General features: G+C 45.7%; 1 pseudogene; it reads left to right on the forward strand.

Moving 5' to 3' along the window:
* The window catches only part of LOC121833949, a 107,364-nt pseudogene that overhangs the window by 72,401 nt on the left and 10,840 nt on the right, over window positions 1-24,123 (forward strand).

The following is a 24,123-nucleotide window of genomic DNA, read 5'->3' on the forward strand; positions in this document are numbered from 1 at the left end:
AAACGGGTGATGAAACAAAATATGAGCCCAGCAAGACAGGCTAGTTGGCCGTGTGCAAGTACAGTGCCTCGGCCGACAAATGAGGTTCTATTCTTGGTCACTTGTCATAATTGGTGGGAATAGTAAAGTGAACGAAAACAAGGCAATCTCTCTTGCAGCTGACAGCTGCAAACAAAATTCATATACCTCGATGAATAACCTGGAAATAAAATTGTGTGGTGGCCGAGTGGTTTCAGGTGTCAAATTTCAAACTTACAGACTGTGTAGTTCTGGTTTAAGTCCTTTGAGTCCTCCTAATCTAAATTGTTTTTCTTGTCTCAATTTTTGAGGCACTAGCACATAATTTATATGCCAATTCACCTTTAGAAGCATTTTAATTATACTCGGCGGCTTCCTAGTGCCCGTAATAGATTCTCAGTAAGAGTGGCTTCTAATTGTTTTTTCTTGCTCTCGCTGCTGCTTCCTTCCTCACCCTTAAAAGACTGACAACTCGACACAAAAGTAAAAAAAAAAATGTGTTTCAAATGTGATGAAGATCAGCATTTACAAGTTGTACCCCTCCTTCATGCCCCGACATGCCACCATACCATACCTGAGTGCCGTGACGAATGGTCCCACGTGCTGTGACCCGGCCATATATGGCCTTACAGTGTGATGCGACTCATGCAGCACCTATGCTTCATGATAAAGATAGTGTGCGAGGTGCGACCTGCTAGAGCTGTGCACTACAGCTTTACAGCCTGCAAAGGGTGGGAAGATGCCCGTCCCTTTGCAGAGCTCGCAATGCTCACCAAGAAGCTATTGCAAACACTAGGGAGCCACAGAGTGTGAATAAAAGCACTTCTGAATGAGAATTAGTGTGCAAATTATGTGTCTATACGTTAAAACTAAAAAAAGCATATATATGTATATGCACATGTATATATATATATATATATATATATATATATATATATATGTATCAGGGATGGGCAAAATACATGCAAATATATTGAAATACAAATACAAAATACTTCGTCAAAAATGTATTTAATTACAAATCTAATTACATTTCCAAAAAAAAATTTAAAGGGATATTGAACCAAAGAATTTAGTGTCCATAATAAGTGGCGCACGTTCTTTCCACGAGCCAGCAGCCGCCGGTGTGCGCGAGCACACGCAACGAAAATTACGTCAAAGACCTCCATTCTCGCTTAAGAGGACAGTGAAATGCGTGGGATTCGGGCCAAAGGAGAGTAAAGCCAGGCTTTTCATCTCTACAAGTGACAGCTACGTGCTTGTTAGACCAACTAATCGCTTACCTGTTACACCAGACATCACTGTGTAGATGAAAAACTTGTCTTTATTCTCTTTTGGCCCGAAGCCCATAGATTTCACTGTCATCTTAAAGGGGAACTCCGGCGATATTTTGAGCAACCCCAACTAACCATATATTCGAAATCGCCGTCCATTACTCTTTTCGGTATGCTATTTAGTATCGCGAAATTCAGAATAGTTTTTGTGAAATCGGCAAATGAAAACGACGCCAAAACGAAGATTCGAATATACCCGCGCTTTTCATTGCCCTGAACGTCACGGTTGGGCTGGATTGCGGTTCGAGCAGGCAGTCTAAATATGAACTATGCCGAGTATTTGTATCGTGCTGCTGCGCGGGGGCTGGAGCGACCTTCCAAAGCGTTCATTTGACACCATGAAACTGTTTGTAATCAGATGTCAACGAAGTCTACAGCCCAAAGAGTGAACTCCTACCCAACCATGACGTCACTTTTTCAATGTTGCCCGTAGAGCTTTTCACTTTGAAAAACACGATGAGGTCCAAAATTGTAAATTCTGTAACTGCACGAAAAAACATTATTTTGTCCAAATATTTGGGTTACTAGTTCAGCGGTGTTTGTTGGTGTGTCTAACAAGCTTTGAGGCAAATCGGGGACTATGAAGAAAACGACGGAGTACCTCTTTAACCGCGAATGGAGGTCTTTGACGTCATTTTTGTTGCGTGTGCTCACGTACACCAGCTGCTGCTGGCTCGTAGAAAGAACGTGCGCCACTTATTATGGACACTAAATTTTTTGGTTCAGTATCCCTTTAAGTACAAGATACAAATACAACCAAATGTGTTTGGTCTCTTCCAAATACATTCCTCAGAATTAGCGTCAGCGACTTCAGGGCACCTGCAACGGGTTTCTGGGTATCTCATTTTAATTTTGTATCGCACACTTGGGAGTTAGTGTGCGAGGCTCTAGTAATGTTATAGAAATATAATCACAAAAAATGTATTCAGGTTGGACGTAATAGGTTAAAAAAGTAAAGAGCTTCAAACAGCTTTTTTTTTGTCGATTACATTTTGTTATAGAGCAACAAAGAACCGAGACGACTAAGACGCGCAGCACTATCTAGAGAATTTTTTATTGTTGCAACTCGCACCAGTTACGAAAATCTGGACAACCCGCGCATTTAGAATGTTCCAGGCAAAAGTATGGATGGAAATCAGGCTGGAAAGCATCACAAGTGGTCACAGGCACTTATTTAGCCAGTCTGTTAGTGAACGTCGATTTCGTCACTAATCTTGCCCTGGACTAGCACCGTAATCATAAAGTCACTAAACGCTTGTGCTTGATTGAGAGACACTGCGTTCGGTGCAGAACGTAGCTTTCTTCCTACTCTGAACACATCTTAGGTGAGCAAATTGAGTCGTGACAATAAATTTGAGGGATGTATTTTCGCCCACAAAATTGTATTTAATTACAATTGTATTTGAAATACCCACATTTTAATATTTAAATACACACATGAAATACATTACCCAATTTGTAATTAAATACAAACGCAAAATACACAATGTATTTGAAATACGTATTTCAAATACTTGTATTTGCAATATTTCCTATCCCTGATATGTATATGTGTGTGTCTGCGTGTGTGTGTGTGCGTGCGTGCGTGCGTGCGTGTGTGTACTAAAAAAAGGCAAAAAAAATTCTACACGTGGGTTTGAATTAAGAGCTCCACTGCCCTCGATTTCAGTTTACTAAGGCCCGCTTCAGACGTGGCAACTTTTCCAGCAATTTTGAGGTTGCTGGCGGGTTGTTCCCTAGGTTTTCCCAGATCAAAATAAATTGTTGAGATCGGGTTCGGCTCGAAATGGACGAGCAGCTTGAGCAACTAGGAGAAGTGTGAAGCGGCAGCAGCCAATCAGGAATGCAATATTTTCACGTCACATCCCTGTGGTGGTGACAATGACAGCTAAAAGACTTGGTTCTGGTTTGAAATGGATCGTTTTTGGAAATAAACCGTTTCAAAAAGACGAGTTAGTATTCTCAGCACAATTTAAAGATATAAAAACATGTTTTTTTATGTAACTGTGCATCTAAATAAAGCAAGGAAAATAAAATTTCATGATGATGATGGCAAGCTCAGTTGTCATCATCATCACCACCACAGGGGTTTCACGTGAAAATATCACATTCTCGATTGGCTGCTGCCGCTTCAAACATCTCCAAAATTGCTCAAAAAGTTGCCCCGTCTGAAGCGGGCCTAAGACACTCTATTGTCTGGTATAGAGAACATTTAGGAATGTTTTGGTGTTTAAACGTTGTACTACCCTTTTTACAAAAACAACGACAGAAAAACACATTTCAGAGGGAAAAGTTAAGGAAAGGGAATGTAACATTATGTTCAGTGAAGTTCGGTGACATGACCCGGGACTCGAGCAGGAACACTGTTATCCTTGGTGTGGCCCCATGAGACTGTCTTGCTGTCTTTGCTAGGGCTTATCTAACTGAAGTACCTGTACCAAAAGTAGAAGAAACATATGTGCATAACAATCATTATTCACAAGAATATTTGTCAACATCCAAAATGACCTATGGAGAAAATTATGTGAGGAATTTTTCGGCCACGTTAGCCGAGTCCCCTATTGTGGCCAATGTAATATACCCTATAACTGAACAGTTATAGGGTATATTACAAAGTGCAATTTGGTTTGTATGAAACTACAACACACAAACAGCACTCTAATACAGTATGTTGAGGTATCTCTGAACAAATTTTAGGGTTTCATGGTGCCTCCTTCAGATAACTGATGTTGAACAAGAAATATGTGCACCAAGGAGTGAGCAAACAGTGACTTCCAATTAGTCCCGCGACATGTCGACAAGGAGTGCGATGTGTAGAAGGTCATCAAGAAGTATGCAGCCAAGATGAAAAAGCAAAATATAACGTTATCAGAATAAGATCACATAAAAAAGGCTCCAGAGCAGTGAGACAATCTACAATCTAGGCACAGTAATGAGTCAACCGACGTACAGCCGCGATTCCCTTTGCGTCGATTGAGGTGAAACGTGACGGACAGAAAAATAAGAAACGCGTTTTTTTTTTTTTTCTTTTTTACACTATGTGTTTTGTGCAGCCGATAGCAGGGCGGTTGGGCGGCGTCACAAAAATTTGACTCACTCGCTAGCGTTTTTAACTTCTTTCGGCGTCAGTCGGCACCACAGATCAGTGGTCGGCACTCATCGTCTACCCGGGAGAAAAAAAAGTACGAGCTTAGAGCCGAGCGCCGATCGCGACTTGCCTAAAGAGAAGCTCCGGTAACAGTTCGCCGACTCGTCAGCTTCAAACAACGCCTCTTCGAACGAGCCCGCGAATCCAATGCCTCGAACGGTCGCGGCGGCAAGCACGCCGGAAGGAAGGGGGCTGGGGTGCTATGTTGCACTTTTTGCACTCCCAGGAGACTTGGAAGAGGGAAGTGACGTCAACGACTAGAGCAAATGCAGATTGGATGTTGACAGAAGAAAACAAAATCAACATCCAATCTGCATTTGCTGCGTTGTTGACGTCACTTCCCTCTCCCTAGTCTCCTGGGAGTGCAAAAAGCGCAACATAGCCCGCCTGGAGGCGCTCGAGCGGTATCCGAAAAAGACGCGGCGCTGGTTTCTACGTCTATTTCGCACATGAGATAAGAAGATAGCAAAGCTAGGCGAGTGTAACACTGACTGACGTTACATTGGAGTACACGCAGTCGAAATGACGCCTGCAACAGAGCACAGCTAGAGGCTTTCAACAGGGGACAGGAGCGTTAAAATAAGCTGCGATTTCAAAACATCATGTCTCTTTTCTGTCCTTCGGTGTTTACATTGATCAGTGTATACCAAAGCAAAGCACTCAATGCTGCAAGTAATAAAGTCGTGTATACGTACCTTTCGAAGCGATTGAAAGTGCGTTGGTTTCGCTTGCAGCTCACGAGCAAGGAGCACTGTCTGTCGCTCTCGCGTGCTCGCCATGCTCGCGTCTCGACGGGTCGCCCGCAGCAGTGCGCATGCTCGGCGCACGGCGGCACGGCGGCTTGGCTGGCTTGGCCAGGCTCAACTGGGCTCGGCGGCCCGGCTACGTAGTCAGGCGGCTCGGCTCGCTCCCTTCGAACTCCAGCTGGTGCGCGCGCTGGTTGACGACTTCTCAAAAAACGAGGCTGTAACGTATCGTTTGACGCCGCAAATGCAAGTATTTTCCACGTCGTTTTCTTTTTTTTTAACAATGTGTGAATCGGTGTGATGAACATAAAGAGTGGTGGGTGAAATGTGTTCGCATGTGGTCGTGGATTTTGTTAACGACGTAGGATTAACCCGAAAGGTAGGTCAATATCGAGAAATGTGCGCGTAAGATCTGTCAAACCTATTCACCCTCGTTATTTTATCGTGCGCTGCGAACCAACATTGTCACGGATCGCGTTCGATTTGGGTTCGAACACCGGTAAACCATTTTTTGTTGCATTACAACGACTGCAATAAACATTTGTAAAACGATCACTTCAATAAGAACGTCGTTAATGGACTTTTAGAGCGCAGCTCTTAGGGGCCCGTTTCCAGCCTGAGCGGCGTCGGCGTCGGCGTTGGCGTCGGCGTCGGCGTTGGCGTCGGCGTCGGCGTCGCCGTCGGCGTAACCGGGGGGGTCACGTGACCCCCCCCCCACCGAAGTCACGTGATCCCCGAGGTCACGTGACCCCCCCTCCCCCGAGATCACGTGACCCCCCGGGGTCACGTGACTACCCGCAGGTGACGTGATCCCCCTCAGTACCCTTCCCTACTCCTCCTCAAGAGCTGCGCTCCAATTCGGCGTTACAGGGATTTGTCAACGGCTTTCATTTTTTTCATTGAAAGGTAGGTCGCGGGTGTACCAGATAGTTATTCTGAATGGTTTGGTGGTTATCCAGCATTTCAAGCACGCAAGACTGTGTCTACTGTGTGCCGTACCAACTGCTTTATATACTTGCACTGTCAATCAATGTTCATGTTTTCGCAAGGCAGAACGTTTGTGTTAAAATATCTTTCTCTCGCGTGTTGCCGTGTGGTAACTCGTGCAGTTTTACGATATCATTCACGCGATGTCATATATGTGGGCACACCGATATTCACATGTTGCTTCACGAACGCTGAATATCGTGTCACGTTTTCTGTTGTTGCTAACTTGGTATCCGTTCTGAGATATATGCACGCGATATCATATTGGGCCCGTGATCGACGACCGATATTTATATATCGTGAGGCCGTACAGTATATCCATATCGGTCACCAAAAGGCACGCGATGTCGTATTCTATTCCAATAACCACGCATTATCGGGGTATTGTGCTCCAATATGGTGTTGTAACCACAAGTTCTATCGGGATATTGTGCTTCGATATCGTGTTGTATACCAATAACCGCAAGTTCTATCGGGATATTGTGCTCCAATATCCTGTTGTATACCAATAACCACATACTATATCGGGATATTGTGCTCCGATATGCATTCCCATCGTGCGTATCGGGTTAATCGGATAACAATAAGATTTTATTGGTTTCCATCAACTTCATTGGAATACAATATTTCCAATAAGCCGAGTTCATATTGGCCATTTTCAAAAGGGATTATTTAGATTTCGTAGATTACGCTAGTTTTTATATAGATTATTTCGTTTTGTGTAATTGTATTCTTCATCTGTGTCCCCGTGTCTCCTTCCGAGCACGAGGTTCCGTATTGAGCGACTTGTCTTTGTTTTGTATTGTTTAGGTTTCGTAGATTTAGGTTTTTTTTTTTTTTTGTACTTTCGTTTTTTATTTTATCGATTATTTTGTATTGTGTCCCCGTGTCTTCCGAGCACGAGGTTCCGTAGTGAGCAGGTTTTTTTGTTTTTTTTTTGTATTTAGATTTCGTAGATTTAGGGATTTATTTTTTTAGTACTTTCGTTTTTCGTATCGATTATTTCGTGCGGTGTAATTCTTTTTTCGCTGCGACGACGCAACAAATCCAACGTCGACGATGTCCTGGCAGCCCGGGTAAGTGACCCCTTTATTACTTGACTTTTGAGCATGGCTGAAGTTTTAATGCGGAACTATGCGATTGGGCGTACTGACAGAGCAGAGAGCACAAGAGTTTGTCGAAGTGTGATTGAGACGGCGCAGTGTGTGCGTCACCGCGTTCCGTGCATCTTCATCTCTTGAGCGCACAACGATGTTGCTGCTCGAGCGACGCTCGTTGAGAAGCACGCGCGCTCAGTTATGCCGCTATTACTCCTGAAGTACCGTACGCTGGAGCTCCGCTTTGCTAGGAGGAGCTCATGCCGTCATTTTGAAGCATGGGTTGGGCACGCTATCTCTGGGCACGCTACCTGCAGCGTACGGTCTACCAAAACACCCAAAGGCCCGCTTCAGACGGGGCAATTTCGCCCAGCAACTTTACGTCGCAACGCCAGCAGCACGGACCTCCCGCATACACACGCAGCAGTTGAATTGCTACGACTTGCCCTCATCATCATGGAATTTTATTTTCCTTGCACGATTTAGACTTACAGTTACATGCTAAAAACATGTTTCTTATATATCTAAATTGCGTTTAGAATACAAACTCATCTTTCTGAAACAGTTTATTTCCAAAAGCGATCCATTTCAATGCAGAACCAAGTCTTCAGTTATCATAAAAAAATGAAAGCCGTTTACAAATACCTGTAACGCGGAATTGGAGCGCAGCTCTTGAGGAGGAGTAGGGAACGGTACTGAGGGGGTCACGTCACCTGCGGGTAGTCACGTGACCCCGGGGGAGTCACGTGACCTCGGGGGGGGGGGGGGTCACGTGACCTCGGGGGGGAGGGAGGGCGTCACGTGACCTCGGGGGGGGGGGGGAGGGAGGGCGTCACGTGACCTCGGGGGGGGGGGGTCACGTGACCCCCCCCCCCCCCGGTTACGCCACGCCGACGCCGACGCCGCTCAGGCTGGAAACGGGCCCCTAAGAGCTGCGCTCTAAAAAGCAAATTGGGTTACGGGGATATTTATTCAACGCATTCGGTGGGAGTTGGTACCACGAGGGCGCCACAGTATTTAGTGCCCCAGTAGACTTCCGGTAGTGTATTTATTTCTTCTTCAGTTACAGACAGCGATCGGAAAATAAGATTTTCCTTCGGAGAGGTACCTGTAATAGGTTTGTAAGAACCTACGCGCTTTGTAGAACGTGGTACAAATAACAAAAGGATGTGTGACAAGAGGAATAGAAGAGGGAAAACGGAAGCGCGCAGGGGTCCGCCGATACTTGGCGGCAGCGAGCTTGTTTGCAAACAAACATTGGTGAATACAGCCTGTAGTTGGTCAGCAATTTAAAGTTGCGACAAGTCACTTGCTGTAGATGAGCAATTTAGACAGTGCTGTACAACCGCTAGCGTGGGGCCTTTAACGTGGACCGCGCAGTAGTGATACACGACCGCACGCTGGTACGATGCTCATCCAAATCGAAATGGGCAGGGGTGGGGCTCGAACCCAGGATCCCTGGATTCTGCAGCGTGAGCTTTCGCTCCACGCGTGTCGAGCTGGGTGTGCGCTTTAGCCCACTCGCCACAGGGGCCGAACCCAATCTCAGCAGTTCGTGTCGATCTAGGGAAAGCTATGAAACAACCCGCCAGCAACCCCGAAAGTGCTTGAAAAGGTGCCCCGTCTGAAGCGGGCCGAATGGGTAGTAATCCGTACAGTTGTCAGCCTAAATAAATATTAAGAATAAGTTTTGCATGCTCCGAAGTGGTAAGTTAGCGCGAAGATGTGACTCTGTAATGCCCTACTTGGTCGCACTGTTCAGTGCTTGGTGCTCTGATCAGTACTGATCAGTACACTTATCACCAGTAGACAATGATTGGTCGCTGCAGCACGAGTGCGGCCAGCGAGAGCTTTGTATTTGCCATCTTGTGCCCACAGGAAGTCAGCCTTTTGGAGCATTAGGCTGGATGGCATCGTGCTGGAAGACACACTCTTGTTTGCCATCATTCGAGAAATTTTTTTCTAAAACCCTGTGGTTACTATGTTATCTTCAAGAGCATGTGGACAGTTTTACGAAAGTGCAGCATTGCAGGATAAAGGCAGAACTCGTCAAATGCAAGTCTTATGACATGATCAGAGGACATGCCTTGGCACGCCGAAATGCTGCGTACTTGCCTTCGCACGCTTGGACACTGATAAAAAGTAGACGTCGTGTGAATGTGTTAACCATTCGGGAAGGTTTTGAAGGTGTGTCGCGTTTTACATGTCTTTGCCGCATACATATCACTCGCAGATCTCTGGATAGTCCAGCAGTTCTGTTTGGTTGCACTATGAGTGGTTGCTATCATGCGCTATCGGCAGTGTTTAAAATGTACTTGTATGGATCCAAATTACTCATGTCACCTGAAAACAGAGCAGCACAGTTATGTGTAGCTTACAAATCACATTGACGCTTTTGAGCTATGCAATCCGGGGTGTCGGAAGCGGTAGAAGGGGGATTCGAGAAAGATAAATTTTTTATTCCCTTCCACAGATTTGGTTGCTAGAAATGTCCCGAAGGCAAAGAACGATCTCCGCCGCCTCTGTGTTCTGTCGGCACAAAATCAAACTAATTGCTGGTCCACGGGTGCTGCAAGTTACAAATACAGTCTTCAGAGTAAAGTAAAACGCTGCTTCAGAGGCACATAAATCTTCATACACAACACCCCTTCAGCATCATCTACACGATTTCAATGCTTGTTCGGTATGCCCAAGTGTGCAAGGGTCGAGATGCAGCACTTCAGCATTCCAAGGCATGTTCTGTGATCCCGCCGCAAGACATGCATTCAATGAGTTGTGACTTTTTTATGCCGTGCTGTGCTTTCATAAAGATTTCTTTGTGTTCTCAAAGGCACCTATAACCAAGTGCACAGGGTAAAAAAAAAATTCAGCGAATGATTGCTATTAAGCCGAAAACGTGTCTTCTAGCACACTGCCGCCCAGCCTCTTAAAGGGATACTACAACGAAATTTCGGCGCTTATTTCTTGGTCTATTCGTGTTCAAGGGAGCAGTATCACATCAGACGCACCAATCTCTTGTTGAAAAAGACACGAAAGGAATTTGAAAACGAGTTAAACGATTAGCAAGGAGCACCCGGTGGCTGGTGCTAACGCCTCCCCGAGAATATATTTTGTGTGTCCCAAATGCCGCTATAGTTCCTCTACAAGATTATAGAAGATTAACCCGTCACTCAAAATTCGTATAAAAGCAGCCGCCTCGGTGGCTGGAACGTCTAGGACATCTTCTCGATGTCAGCATTGACGCAGCTTTGCTCGTCTCGAGACAAACTACGTCACGATTACGGCGGAGGCCATGTGGTCTCCGCTGGCTGCTCTCCGAGCACTTGCCAGAGTGGGCCGTTTATAACGAAAAACACAGCCATCAGGCTCAAAATACAGAGGTTTTATTGTCATTTACGGATATTGTGGATCATATTCAGCCTATTTGTGAACACGACGGGAATATTTCAAATTTCGTTGAAGTATCCTTTTAAAACGCTTTAACTGGTCAACATCCCGTTGGTACATGATGGCCGTCTGGTGGCCGCATTCGCGGGGTGGAGAAGCGTGATCTAACAATCGTCATAGAGATCAGAAAGTTAATGCATTTTTTTTTAATATCAAACAGCAAACTTGTTTTAATCATAAGTTACAACAACAATATCAAACTCTTCTCTTTTTTTGGGTCAGTATGCACACCTTTTTTTGTTAATTTAGGAAAAAAACAAAAACATTTGGGACATTTCATTTAACAGGCATAGGTAAGAAAAGAAATCTGATTTTGCTCTCATTTTTTTCCCCAATAAAATGCTCTGATTGCCGGCCCTCAGGAACTCTTTCTCATTCTTAGTCGCTTTGTTAAACCCAAGGTACATTGTTTAGTATTTAAAAATAAATGGTGCGGCACACCACGAACTCGGTGTGCCACTTACACGGGCTCGCACTTGAGCTCGTGGATTGCGAGCGCTTGCCTGTGATCATAGATCAGTCGTGCTCAAACCTCCGACGGAGTCGGACGTCTTTAATTATTAGCGGGTCTGCTGGGCCGCAGACACCGTCCATCTTCAGTCCCACGCGAGTGAGCCCTCATCAACTTATTCCTTGTCCTCTTAGGCCCATCCTCCCTTTTTCAGCAGCACGGCTCTAATCTTGAATTACAACCCATTGCTAATCAGCTGTGGCTTTGCCTTGCAGTAACGAAAATGTTATATTCATTACAGAAAGGAAAACCGCCCTTTTTGTACGGTTGAGTTTCTCGGGGATGGCAGCGTGCCCGCTGTTCCGACGGCCTGCCTCAATGATGACAAGACAATGTGTTCCTGGCCAGGAAACGTGCCACCGGCATCAGTCATAAAACTGGCCCAATCTCAGGCCCCATCTGGGAATGAAGAGGAGTGGCCCCTCCACCTTGCGGGGGTATACTCCTATTGCAGTAAGTGGTGTTTGTATGATTTCCTCGTGGCTTCAAGTTGTGAAATCTTTGCACATACCTAGAGGCATTAGTCATTGATATGATCATGTAGTATATCTAAAGGTAAACAATGTTTAGATTTGGACTGAGAGTGTAGTTTTCATATACAGGGATGCCTCGTTATTATGGACACCTCCGTTCCTTCCTAAGATTGTCCATAATGTAAGCTGGCCACATAAGGAAGACAAATGTTTATGTAGTATTTACCCAATTCGATCCCGAAAACTTTGTCTATATATATACACAAATTCAGCTCTGTTATGTCATGGCGCGGTGGTGGCGCGTCAGGCACACTTCCGGTCTGGGGCTGTGGGTGGAAGTCACCATGCGGGGCGTGCTTGCCTGTGTTGTTTTAGAAGAAACCAGGCAAAAACTTGCTTTCTCGTCAAAATGCAGCAACTGAGGCTGCACCAAAACAGTTGCGAAAGGTTTGAAGATCAGTATTCACGAGTTTTCTGCCTGCTTGGTTCATCCAAAAACATGGACAGAGCTAGTCAAAAGGAAAACCAGATGGCGTTGGACCACGATTGCTTGTACAGAAAGCACTTTGAGTTGAATTCACGGATACCTATGGCCATCAAATTAATTTGTTTTGTTCCAACATGAATGTGAAAAAACGGCCAAGTTGTTTGGACCACCCGCGGACAATGTGTAGTGTGTCTTCAAGTTCGGGCGGCTGCCTGATCGTTCAAACCGTAGTCTGCTCTTCCAAACGTTCCTGCTCGTTGTTCTCTGCTCGTTCAAACGACAGCGGCCCGTAGCGAAAACATTGACCTGGTAATTGCAATATGGAGTAAGCGCAGGCCTTCAAAAGACCTTTAATTTTGAAGGTTGGCCAAGGTAAGCAGGCTCAGTGTAAACAGTAGATACAAGATGTTGATAATTGTTATTAGTTGCCATCACCGACTTGTTATGTCTCATTCACTTGGACTGATTCTACTTGCAATTTTTCGTATCAATGCGACCATCTCCGCTACGGTTCATGCTTTTGCAGCTGGAGCGACGTAATGACTGAAAATAGCAAGCAGAATCTCATCCTGCGAATCAGGCTTTAGCGTCCATTCTGAGGCGTCTACGCGGAATGAATCACCACATGCAGTGAAAGAAGCCTAATTAATTTTACTTAGGCTGCGAAAGTAGTCTGACTTTGCCAGGAGGACATTGAAGCAAAAATTGCAACGTAGAAAAGAGCACGGGGACACACATCGACGCCAAAAACGTAGCATTTCAATGGTTTGTTGACGGACGACGGCAAGCTTGTATTGATCATATGACTGCTTTGAGTTAAAGCCAGAAGGGAACACCCACTTGAGCTTTTTATTCCCGACGTGGCTGGAAGTGGCCGAATGGCCTGACGTGGCTTTTATTCCGGACGTGGCTGGTGCTTGCGCACCAGCGTGGCTGGTGTGCGAGCACCAGCCACATCCGGCAGTAGGATTGGCTGACGATGATTCCTGCGGAAGACTACGCCCCTGGTCTTACTGCCGGACGTAGACTGCAATCCTCGTCCAGCACCAGAGCCTTCACAGCCCGACAAACCCGCAGACACAATCAAAGATGACGTCTCAGACAGGTCAGACAACCAGAGAGCCATTCGGGAGTGACCAAGAATCCCCATTTATTGGTGCAACCATAAATACAGACAGATGAAACAGATCATATGACTTGTGATAACATAAAGGAAAGAGTAGCTCGGCGCATTATCACGATGACATGACAGATGCAGCACTTGATCTGTTTCAGTGCTCGATCTCACTGTGATGACTGAAATGCTAGTGCAGGTGCTTTGATTATTTTAGATGGTGTTGAGCTAGCCCATCGAACCTGACAGCAGCATCAGAAACTTGACTGGTAATGAAATGCGAGCTCTCTGGGAGTATAATTGCAATTGAAATTTCATAGTCAAAAATATGTATCATGTGGCGATAGAGCAGCGCTTTTACGTGCAGGTTTTCCCTCACAGTTGCCATAGCACTGTCAGCAGCCAGTGTAGGAAACGAGCGTCAGCCTGGAGTATCTCTGTTCTTCGAAAAGCCGTAGTCTTGCACTGCACACGCACTAAAGGGAGCGTATCACTTGCTAAGTTGCCATGTCTGTATTGAGTGACACACGTTTGCATGTTCCCGCTTATAGGTCTCATGAAAACTCGTTAACACACATATGCATTTGACTAGGACCGACTGAGACAACACTGATTTTTTAAGCCTCTTACGCACGCCTATGACCGGCAGTCCAGCAATGGCAGCCGGTCGTAGGCAGTCGCAAGAGGCTAAAACACTGGTCGTGTTTCAATCGTTCGTAGTCAAATGCAAGTGCGTGAATGGGGCCTTACATACAATGGACAGATTTGAAGCTTGCAAGCAGCAGCTAAAGTTGCTTCGGCTGCTTCTAGTGCATGCCATTTGAAAGTTGCACTCGCCCTACAAATGAAAATTTCACCTTATGCGGCGAACAACTGAGTGAGAGGAGAAGACGAGGTTGGATGGGGATGTCAAAACGCTGAACTCTGGTTGGAATGATTGGTGGGTAGGCCAAAGGCTAGCTATCTTTGTCTCAACTGCACTCGTCCAACACATCAGAATGGGAATGCCAGCGTCCGGCATTGGGCTTTCAAATTCGAACAGGTTTGATGAGTGCAGTGGAGATAAAAACAGCTAGCTTTATTTCTATCTTGTCTTGTCTTATTCTCTCAGCCAGTTTCTCAACGCATAGACCCAAATACACTACTAAGTGCTTTAGTCATGGTTGTTTATTCTCTCGGTGGCATTGCTGCTTTTAGAGCCATAGTTAATTTTGCTCTGTATAGATGTTTGTGGAATCGCGACAACTGACTGTGCAGCTGCAGGTGTTTTGCATTTCTTCTGACCATGACTGCATATGGGGCTTTTGCATTAAATTTCAGAATGATGCAAGCAACAGTGCGCTTCTCATGCTAGCAGCAGACACCACACTGTGCTGTACATAAAGAAAAAAAAGTATTTGAAGCCTTTACCAATGCTGATCTTGGAAGAGTGCTGCTATCAGGCGTTGCCCCCAAATGCCGGTTTCCCGGCAGAACACTACAATAATATATTCTTTTGGTATTGTAAGCTGTGAAATCAACCATATCTAGAAAATTGTAAATTGGTTTTAGTGATTTTTGCTTTGTTATGGGTTCGCATTTCAGCATTGTAAACCAGGTTTTGCACGAGCTAAATAATTAGTGGTTCTGTATCAATTTGCTTTGTCTTAAAGAAAGATACAAGAAGGCCAAAAGGAAGGCCACCGAGGGGCTCGAACACTCGTGCTTGGAAAGCACGGATGTTGAGGAGCCCAATGATGGAGGAATGTTGATCATAGCAATTTAACATTTTCAGCAGAAGAAATGGTTCTTTGTTTAACCTAATTTTATTCTGATAACATGTGTGTTCTAGCCACAGGGAAAGACAACACGGCCGACGCTCCTGTGCGTCTCTCAGTGCCCATTCCACGTGAGTTAGCCTACAGTAAAGAAAAATATATTTCATATTTTTTCCCTTGCGAGAGACACTGACAATGTATTTACACTTGACATTGATTTTGCAGCTACTCGCCTGGGAGGTGCACGGGGTAAGTAAAGTGTTCTTGCTTTATTTCCACATGTTTTACACATGAGAATCTACACGTTATTCATGAAGGTTCAAACCTATCTAGAACTGTAAACAGTGATTCCTTCATTTGACTTTAGAAAACAGCTAATTTAAATTGGGATTTTAAGGTTTTGTTATTTGAAAGATGCTCGTGGATACAAAATTCCTCTTTTATGTGAATATAAGGAAACAATAATTTATGAAATTAAAGAGAGTTCGTTTTACAATCACAGCCTAAACCTTTCTGATGTTCCATTTTGACAGTATGGCAGTTGCTTTAGCAAGGAGAAAAGGGGGGGGGGGGGTTCATGCCTTTTGGATTGCATTGCATTCTAAACGAGTAGATAAAAGTTGTCTAAGAGCTTAGAAAAAAAAGGCGAACTCTGGCTAAGCCATAATTGCCCATGTGGAAAGTAAATTGTGATACTTTTCTCCAGCCCCTCCCAAGCGCCGGGCCCCAGACCCTTCATCCAGTAAGAAGTGGTCCAAGGAAAGTCGGGCTCTCACATCTCGTAAGTTTCACAGTCGGCTCTTTCCAATGATTCACAGATAATCTAGATTGACATAGGAAAGTTGCATATTTAATCCGCTTGTTTGGATTTCTAGAGATATCACATACAAGGTTATCAGCTATTTGTTAGATGTTCAACAAACTGTGGCTACCATTAATCTGCTTCGCTCACTGATCTCTATGATAATTGCTGGATTGCGCTTCCCCGCTATTCGAATGCGTCCACCGGTTGGCCATCATGCCACAGGTAATCAACCTTTTGGAGCGCATCGAGGTTGGGCGGTAGCGTGCTGAAGATATGTTTCTGCTCGTTCGTTATCATTTGCCGGAGAATGTTTTTAAAGTCTGGTGTAACCGGTGAAAGTTACCTTTGAGAACACGTGGAAAGTTTTACGAAAGCACAGCACCGCAGGAAAAGGGCACAACTCGTCAAGTGCAAGTCTTGTCGGTGTCGCAACGTGATCAAAGCTTCCTTGGCACGCCGAAGTGCTGCATCTCTGTGCCTTCGCATCCTTGGATACCGGTCAAGCTAACAGCTTGGTGCTATTTAAAGATCAAACTGCACCACCAGGCAAGGTGGTTTATAGAGCACAGCGTGGGCCTAAGCATAAGATCCAGTAACATTCATACTGTAATTTTCATGGGTCAGTAAAGAGGCTAAACCGGAACATTTTTTATCTGCTTCATTATATAACAAGCATGAAGTGTTGCGTTCATTGGAACTGCTGAATGCCTCAAATAGCACACTTTATTTTGTTTAATAAAATAATTGCATATATACTTACTGCAAACTGCTCTATCGTAACCTCATGCAATTACTCATGAATTCCACCACCTCGGTAAGTGCCCACAAGAAAGCCTCCCTTCAACCACCGCCGCCCCCCCCCCCCCCCCTCCTCGTCCGTCGCCACTGCATAAGACTTACCTGGACCACGAACGCCGCAATTTACAAATGCCGTCGAGACCGGTTATAACGAAGTCAGCGGGAATCGAAGATCAATTCGCTATATCCGCTATTTCGTTATAACTGACTTCGGTTAACGAAGTGTGAAAGGGAATAGGAAATCGAGATCCTTTTGATGTAGCCGCTATTTCGTTATAACCGGTCTCGACACTACGTCTTGGGTAAAACCAGCTGAACAAAGGAAGGAAGGTGACAGGAGAAAAAGATTGGCGAACCGACCGCTGGACTACCAACTGTTTTTTTATTAAATCTTCCACTTCTATTAATTCATCTCCAATCATCCTTTTTCTTCCTCGTTTCCATTGCTCTTATATTTGCTCTTATTTTTTCTTATTTTTTCTCCTGATTTTTATCAATTACCCACGAAGGGTGCCTTGTAGAATGAGATTTTCTTTAGCTTGCAAGGTAATTGAAGGGATGCTCACGCACGTGTCTTCTTCTTCGTCGATAGCAAGGGCCTCTAAAACCTCCCTTGCAACCCGGTTTCTATGGTGTCCCATTATGTGAACATGGTCGAGCTCTGCTGTACACAGGCATGTCCGACAGTGGGCAGCTAAATGTCCTGGTCCCGCAAGGTTCCTAAGGTTCGCTGCATGTTCACGTGCTCGGTCGTTAATACATCGACCGGTCTGTCCGATGTAGCAGCGGCCACATGATAGCTGTATGTTATATATAACTTCCTTTTCACAAGGAGCGTATTGTGTTCGGTGCCTGGTGTTACACTGGTCCTTGGTGTTGATTGGTGCCTGATTAATTTTGCGGCACATTGAATAGGCTTTGTTAGGTGCCAAGCAGTATGGCGTCATCGCCTGTTTGTGCATCGACAAGGTAGGGTTGACCTGGAAAATACTCCACTCCATTTTATTGGAGACCTACCAATATCACCCAGAGCAAGACACGTGCTGGAAAAAAGACCAAAATTTGCCTCAGCGCCGAAGCTTGAGGCGGTTGATAAGGTAGTCCTTATACGCCAAATAGCCGCCAAAGCCCCAGAAGACAGAGGCCCACAGATCATTGAAGATGGTCTTCAGGTTCTTGCTAGCCTAAACCACCAGGCCCAGGCCAAGGGAAACTTTGGTTTTGTTATACAAGAGCTCAGGAGCAAAAAAAACTTAACTTATGCGTTTCAGACAACCAAGGTGGGTTCGTCATTCTACCATCCGACATATACGAGGAAAAAGCTCACCAGGCCATAGACAAGAACTTTGTTCAAGTCGATGACCACCGTACCAAAGTAGCAAAACAAGCCATCCTCAGATTGCTCGGCGACACTCAACAGGCGGGTCTCATGACCAAGATCAAAGCGGTAAAAAAAGACTTATTATCAGTTTTTTTTCCAGCCAAGACTCACAAGGAGGGAGTTCCCTTTCGGGCCATTGTCTCGGAACGAACCACCTGGCAGGCCTGCGTGTCCAAATTTCTGACCCAACAACTATCCAATGTCCAAATCGATGACCCTTTCCGAATACAAAATTCAGAACACTTAATTTCCTTCCTTCAAGAACAGGGACACCTCATAGCCTCCAGGTTCTCTATAGATGTACAAGACATGTACTATTCTATTCCCCACACAAGCCTCCTACAAATCATTCAAACCACCATCAAAGAAAGAGGCCTTTTTAATTTCCAAAATAATGCAGGGATGAGCGTAGGGCATTTCTTAGAAATCATACAATGTTACCTGTCAGCGACTGTAGTAGCTCATCAAAAACATCAGTATGTGCAAACGAGTGGAGTGTGCATGGGCTCACAAGTGGCTCCTCTTTTATGTGATATTTTTCTTGCCATGTGTGGACGAGCAAACCAGAAGGTACTAAAAGATACACGCATAGCGGGTATCTTTAGATATATGGACGATTTTCTTATTCTATCCACGACAAAAATTAACGAAAAAGAAGACGGATGCCTCAACGCCACCGTGACACTATTCCAACAAAGCTATTTGGGCCTAACCTTCACCTACGAGACTCCTATGGACGATTCCATTCGGTTTCTGGATTTAGCTTTGACATTCAAAACAGGACATGTATGTTGGAAATCTCAAGCACGGTCGGGGAAGGCATTTCTTCATTATGAAACGGAACATTCTAAGAACGTAAAACAAGCTGTGGCCATCTCAGCTCTTACAGCAAGTCTAAAAAAATCATGTCCCTGCAGGGGGCACCTGTGAAAGCAGGTGTTTGGAGAGTGGCGTCTCCACGGAACCCGAGCCATGCGGGTTCGCCCGCCCACGTCTGGCTGTGCGTGGCTTTCCCGTGTCTGGGGAAAAGGGCATCCTGGTGGTTGAGCCGAGCCCGGGGTAGGTTTGGACCCTTCGGGGCCCCCCGGGCGAGGCAATACACCACTTCGGCCCCCGCTTCTCATAGACGGGAGTCCTGGTAAGGCCTGGCCAGGATGATTCAGTCTAGTCGCCACTTCTACTATCCCCTCTCTACTTTCACCCTTGTCTTCTCCTCCTTTTCACTCTTCTTATTTCTCTTCTTTCCGTTTTCAACTTCTCTGGCGTCAAGGGCTAACCTTGGGTGGCGACAGACCCCTTGTCCAGAACCACACTTGGGTATAGTTCCTGGGCAGTGCTAATAGCATAACGTTTCCAGCAAAGCCCTTTTTGTTATGGTGCGTTATCTATTCCCTTGTTGGGCTCCGTGGTGGGCGGCACACCACAGGTTCCGAACAAACTTCGCCTCTTATGGCAACCCCCCAAACCAAAACCCCCAGTTCTGGACGGGCCGCTAAGAGGCATCGTCCCGAACGAACTGTCATAGTAAAAGATAAAGATGATGAAACATTTTCCAGATTCATGGTGATTCACTCCGAGGTCCCTGACAAACCTATCTCTAAGATGTCACCGTTTCTTGTAGCGAAGGTTCTTGACAGCCAGATTGGTGCTGATTACAAGGCAAAGAAACTGCATTCTGGTGATCTTCTTGTAGAAGTTGCCATAAAGTCCCAGAGCATTACGCTTCTGAAATTGACATCCCTAGGTGACATACAGGTAACAGTGAGCACACATAGAACCCTCAACACCATTCGAGGGGTGATTTCAGAAGATGATCTTCTTTCCAGTAGTGAAGATGAGATCTTGGAAGGCCTGCGGGCATCTAGAGTAGTGGCGGTCAAACGCATTATGACGAGGCGTGACGGTGCAGAGGTGAGAACAAAACACCTTATCCTGACGTTCGAACGTCACACGCTTCCTGCACTCGTCAAAGCTGGCTACTTGAATTGTCGTGTCAGACCGTACGTCCCGAACCCACAGCGATGCTTCCGTTGCCAGCGTTTTGGTCACGGGTCGCGCAGCTGTCGGGGGAGGGAGACATGTGCAAAGTGTGGGAGCCACGACCATGTGGCCGACGTCTGTGAAGATCCAGTTGCCTGCGCGAACTGCAAGGGTTCTCACCCTGCTTACTCTCGGTCCTGCCCGCTGTGGCGACAAGAAAAGGAGATCCTTACCTTACGAGCCAGAGAACCTATCGTACCCTGAAGCAAAACAAAGGTTTTCCTTCATTTCTAAAGGTACCTACTCCGACGCAGTGCGCAGGGGCCCTGCACTACGTACGGAGTCCAGGGCTACTCAGTTCTCTCTTGAGGACTTGGCAGGCCCCTCTCAGGCCCCGAAACAACCTGCGGGGAAGCAGGGTGCCCCAGGTAACGCTGGGAGCACACAGACTCCCCAGTCGATTCAGGCACGACCTCCGGCTGACCGGCAGCTTCGTGCCAGTAGCTCTTCTCAAGGTGGAGAGCGAGGCCGTCGTTCAAATCCCTCGGAGGCGGCCCGCCTTCTTTCGGAGCAACAGGGCCCACCTGCTGCTCCATCAACATCAAAAGACGAAAGTGTGAATGTGGGAGGGTCTCGGCCTGGTACGTCGAAGACTTCTTCGGCGGGGTCTGGCCGTGGCCGGAAACTCGTGGTCCAGGTCTCCGACCACGTCGGAACTGGCAAACCTTCGTCCAAGGTTCAGGATGCAGAGGGAGCTGTTGACATTGCCGACTCTTCAGCTCCTTCCTCGGATCAGGAGGACATGGAATGGCAAACCGCTAAATCAAAACAAAAAGGAAAAAAGCCGGTGGTTCCTCCTTAGTGTGTAGCACATGTAGGATTGCTTTAATTCAGTTATGAAATCTTTTATCCTTTAAAATGGGCACTGTAATTCTTCAGTGGAACTGCCGAGGCTTATTCGCTAACCTTACAGATGTTGAGTTCCTTTTAAAAGAGTATAAGGCATCTGCCTTATGCTTGCAGGAAACACACTTGAATACGTCTCATACTAACTTTCTGAGACGCTACAGTGTGTTTCGTAAAGACCGCCCTAGCACGTCCATTTCTTGTGGCGGCGTTGCGGTGGTGCTTCCAAAACATATTCCGTGTGCAGAGGTTCCGCTTCAAACGCCACTCGAAGCTATCGCTGTTCGTCTCTTGTTGCATAAAGCCATAACTGTATGTTCAGTGTATTTTCCACCTTCTCTTTCTCTGAAGCGACAAGATCTCGACTCTCTTTTAAGCCAGCTTCCAGAGCCCTTTCTTTTACTCGGTGATTTTAACGCACATAGTAGCCTCTGGGGAAGTGATCATACAGATACACGTGGAAAGATAATCAAATCTATATTATTTTCACAGTAATTATGCATTTTTAATACTGGCCATTCTACATATTTTAGTCCTTCATCCTTGTCATCTACATGCATCGATCTTTCTATTGGCAGTGCAAATCTACTACCGATTTTTCATGGACTGTTAATCAGAATCCCCATGGAAGTGACCACTTCCCCATTATTTTAAAATGTAACGACACTCCGCAGTCCTCACCTATGCGCCATCCACGCTGGAAGTTTGAAAAAGCAGAGTGGAGCCTTTTTAAGCAGTCGTCACTCCTTGCCTGTTCTCGCCTCGATCAGCTTTCGATTGATGAGCTGACCCATCTTTTAACATCCCATATCCTCACTGCAGCGTCACTCTCAATCCCTCGGTCATCTGGACAGCTCCCTAGACGACCGAAGCCATGGTGGAATGAAGACTGTAAAGAGAGTCGCAAAGAGCCAAACAAAGCTTGGAGTGTTCTAAGACGTTATCCAACTCGGGATAACCTGATATCTTTCCGAAAAATGAAAGCTCGTGCTAGGTACATTCGTCGGAAAGCGAAACGCGAGAGCTGGCAAAAATATGCGTCCTCTATCAATAGTAGTACTTCTTCCAAGGAAGTATGGGACAGGATTCATAAAGTAAATGGCTCATATCATGCTTTCACTATTCCACTTCTTTCCAGAAATGGGAAATGCCCAAGCAATCTTGAAGAGCAGGGCAACATCCTTGGCGAGCATTTTGAATTCATTTCCAGCTCGCAGCATTACTCGCCTGCTCTTCTGCAACATAAAAGGAAAGCTGAAAGTATGGTACTGAAAACATCCGGTGGTGAACGCGAAGCTTATAATGCCCCCTTTACTTTACACGAACTGAACATAGTGCTCCAAAACTCTAAGTCATCGGCTCCTGGTCCAGATGGTATTCATTATTATATGCTTCAACATCTCCATCCTTCCACACTTGATATTGTTTTATACCTTTTTAATCGTATTTGGTTTGAGGGCTACTTTCCTTTGGACTGGAGAATGGCAACAGTCATACCCATACTCAAGCCCGGTAAGGATCCATCCTGTGCGGCTAGTTATAGGCCTATCGCTTTGACTAGTTGTTTTGGAAAGACTCTTGAACGAATAATTAATAGAAGATTGATGTATTTCCTTGAATTAAATAGACATCTAGATGTGAACCAGTGCGGCTATCGTTCGTCTCGGTCCACTCTTGACCATTTAGTAAGGCTGGAGACAGTCGTGCGTGAGGCCTTCGTTCTTAGACAACATTGCCTATCTGTATTTTTTGACCTCGAAAAAGCCTACGATACAGCCTGGCGTTTTGGTACACTGAGGGACTTGTATGATATGGGTATCCGTGGTCGAATGCTTCGTACCATTGAGAGCTACCTCAGCAGGCGCACCTTTCGTGTTCAGATAGGAACAGCTTTATCTAAAGTGTTTGTCCAGGAAAATGGCGTTCCTCAGGGAGGCGTTCTTAGTGTCACTTTGTTTATTGTCAAAATAACTCCCTTGCATTGGCTATCTCCCCATCGGTGCAATATTCACTCTACGTAGACGACCTTCAGATCTCTGTGTCGTCTTGCAATCTGTCACTGTGTGAGCGACGAATTCAGCTAACTATCAATAAGCTATCAACCTGGGCCAATCAAAATGGGTTTAAGTTTTCCTCAGATAAAACAGTTTGTGTGTGCTTTTCTCGGAAACGCGGACTACTCCCAGAACCTGTTCTTACACTAAACAATTCCACAGTTTCTGTGAAGCCTGAGCACAAGTTTCTGGGTCTTACATTTGACAGCAAACTAACCTTTGGTGCCCATATTAAGAATCTAAGATTAAAAGCTCACAAATCACTTAATATTCTTAAGGTCCTGTCCCACCGATCTTGGGGTTCTGACCGGACGTGCCTTTTGAGGATATATCGCTCGGTAGTGCGATCACGACTGGACTATGGCAGTATTGTTTACGGTTCAGCTAGGCCTTCCATTCTAAAAATGCTCGACCCTATTCATCATCGTGGGTTGCGATTGGCGACGGGTGCCTTTCGCACGTCTCCTGTGCCAAGTATGTATGCAGAGGCCAACGAGCTGTCTCTTGAGAAGAGAAGATTTTCACTGGGCTTTATGTATTCCCTGAGAGTCAGGTCCATCTCTGATCACCCTGCGCGAATGGCCGTGGAAGACATGCGCTCTGAAAGGGTGTTTCAAAACAAAGCCACAATTGTGCCTCCCTTCTCTTTGAGATTGAAAAGGGCCAGTGAGAACATGGGACTCGATTGGAGGCCCCCAGTAGTGCAGTCTGCTGTTGCGGGAGCACCTTGGGAGCACCCTGTCATTAAGTGTGACCTTTCACTCACGCGATACAAGAAAGCTGACACTCCTAATGGTGTGTTTCTTCAGGAATTCTTAGCACTGCAAAGTCAGTATTCCGAATATGTAAGCTTCTACACAGATGGTACAAAGACGGAATCTGCTGCTGGGTGTTCCATGATTGGCCCAACAGTTCAACTTGTTAGGCGAATCAACTCCTCTGCTTCTATTTTTACTGCAGAGCTCTATGGTCTGTTTCTTACTATAGGCTTCATACTTGATAAAAAAACTCTCTCGCTCCATCGTATACACTGACTCCCTCAGTGCATTGCATGCACTGTCTTCATTAACACCCCTCAAG

Source organism: Ixodes scapularis, unplaced genomic scaffold (genome assembly GCF_016920785.2).
Source record: "Ixodes scapularis isolate PalLabHiFi unplaced genomic scaffold, ASM1692078v2 ptg000101l_1___fragment_3__unscaffolded, whole genome shotgun sequence".
Taxonomy (NCBI): domain Eukaryota; kingdom Metazoa; phylum Arthropoda; class Arachnida; order Ixodida; family Ixodidae; genus Ixodes; species Ixodes scapularis.